Below are 2477 nucleotides of genomic sequence, written 5' to 3'. Positions count from 1 at the left end.
GATGACCTTGTGATTCCTTCGTCGGGCACTGGTAAAGGGTGGCGATGATTCGTTCTATAATAGAAATACCCGTCGTAGCGTTTCGACCGATGTCACCCGCCACGAAATTCTCTCTCGTCGTGGAATCCCCGCGTCGGAGAGTAACCGCCGAAGGCTTGCTATAGAAGACTATAGTTTATACGCCTGTGGTTCACCGGTTGCCGGCTCTCCGGGGCACGCGATCGCGCGAAGGTTACGGAGGGACGTGAAGCGCCCGAGCAATGAAACGTCCGCAGGAGGAAACGAGCAACCGCCGAACATTGTTTCGCGACGTTTCCATAATGTATTGTCGTTTCGCTCGCATCCCGCTTCTTTCCCCTAGTTTCCTCGACGCGTAGTTTCGCAGCCTTAGTGGACGAATCATTCTCGATTCGAGGAAAGATATGCAGTGGGGCGTGCAATGAGCCCGCCAGAGACCACGATCTCCAATGCGTCTTTACATCTTTCGACGATGGGATGATCCACGCGAAGAGAACGTTCGTGCTTGCGCGAGGTGCGTTAGCGTCGATTCGCTTTTCTGTACGGGGAGAAATAGAACGATGAGTTGACTTATCGGGTCTTCGTTGGAATTACCGTCGCTGGCATTGTAAACTCCAGATGACCTTGTGATTCCTTCGTCGGGCACTGGTAAAGGGTGGCGATGATTCGTTCTATAATAGAAATACCCGTCGTAGCGATTCGGCCGAGTCACCCGCCACGAAACTGTCTCTCTTTCGTCGTGGAAACCCCGCGTCGGAGAGTAAAACGCGCGAAGGCTGTGACTGTAACATATATATATACAGTATACAATGCCTGTGGTTTTTGCGCGTGTCGGCTCTTCGGTATACGCGATCGGCCAGAGTTACGGAGGGACGGTGAAGCGCACGAGAAATTGAAACGGCCGCACGATTGGAACCGAGCAACCGTCGAACATTGTTTCGCGACGTTTCCATAATGCGTTTTCGTTTCGCTCGCATACCGCTTCTTTTCCCCTAGTCTCTGAGACGCGTTTTCGAGCCGTTCTTCTACTATCGATTCTCGTAGAGAGAAGGGACCGGGTAGTCTGGAAGTGGAACCCGCATCTTGCGTGTACCGTACACGGAATTGAGAGGACCGGCCGTGAAGCTCGTTTTAAAGCCGTGCGTCTGACACCCAACTCTTGCGCGCCAATTTCGCGGCAAGAGATAATATGGGACGAATGACCGGCAAAGAGCCAGCTGTGAAGTCTGTTTTTTTAATCGAATCCGTGGACGTGTGTATGCCGTAGCGTCGCTCGTCGTGTTCGTTCATGGTCGTTCCGAGAGAAAGAACGAAAGCGGTAACGAAGGGACCGGCCGTGAAGCTCGTTTTAAAGCCGCGCGTCTGACACCCAACTCTTGCGCGCCAATTTCGCGGCAAGAGATAACATGGGACGAATGACCGGCAAAGAGCCAGCTGTGAAGTCTTTTTTCATTATTTGCTTTCAATCGATCGATCGGTACGATTCGTGCAACGTTTCGCGCGATGCGACGCGAAAACATGCGCGCAACAATAGATGCGTCTGATCGGAAGAACGCGAGGGTCGACTGCACGCGATGGATTCAGTATCGGGTAGGATACAAAATATATCCCCGTCGTTTCCACGCGTGCGAGTCTTCTGCGTCTTTCGCGGGTTTTTGAATGCACTATACGCCCGGAACGTCGAGAAATATATACATATTACTTGAACGTTTTTCGTCTCGAAAGGCTTCGGTGTCGTCTCCAAGGCGACGCCTGAATCTCCTTCGCGCGCTGGTCGGAGATTCAGGTATCAACTTTTATCTTCTCTTTGAAAGAAGAGAGATATTAGGTCGAACAAATGAGAATAAAATTATATATGTGAAATATAAAATTTATACGATTACCCTGAACGGTGGATCACTTGGCTCGTGGGTCGATGAAGAACGCAGCTAATTGCGCGTCAACGTGTGAACTGCAGGACACATGAACATCGACATTTCGAACGCACATTGCGGTCCACGGATACAATTCCTGGACCACGCCTGGCTGAGGGTCGTTTACGTACCATACACTGCTTGCGTAGCTCTGTCAAATCCCCGCCGTCGTTCACCTCTTCGGATCGAACGTTTTTTTACCGAAGGGCGCAAAGAACGTTTCTGAGTCGGGTTAAGAGAAGGATGCTACGTACGAGCGAACGATGGGTGTCTCGTCGGCGTTTGTCGCGGACACGCGAAAATTCTGTGAATTTCACGGACAGTGTACGTTCTAGTTGTTGCAAAACGATCGGAATCGTTTGTATGGACTCGCGTGAGTGTTCGCGGCGTCGTGCGTCGTTCAATTACGACCGCCCGCGGATACCGCTCCACTGCGATATGGATCTGAGCGACAACTTTTTCGGCTGTTCGTGAGATGAACGGTTTCGTGTGTTTAGAAAAATTTTTTTTCCCGCGCTCCCGACGTCACCTGAAATGATGCGTCAG

General features: G+C 51.2%; 1 non-coding gene across 1 annotated transcript; it reads left to right on the top strand.

The window, feature by feature from the left end:
- The first annotated feature begins 1898 nt into the window (after positions 1-1898).
- LOC143175984 (5.8S ribosomal RNA) lies at positions 1899-2053 on the top strand. Its single transcript, XR_013000608.1, has one exon. It is a non-coding gene; the product is annotated as a 5.8S ribosomal RNA (ribosomal RNA).
- Positions 2054-2477: the final 424 nt, after the last annotated feature.

This window comes from Nomia melanderi, unplaced genomic scaffold, assembly GCF_051020985.1.
Source record: "Nomia melanderi isolate GNS246 unplaced genomic scaffold, iyNomMela1 scaffold0291, whole genome shotgun sequence".
NCBI lineage: Eukaryota > Metazoa > Arthropoda > Insecta > Hymenoptera > Halictidae > Nomia > Nomia melanderi.
The sequence above is the reverse complement of the archived record's forward strand: the minus strand, read 5'-3'. Positions and strand labels throughout refer to the sequence as shown.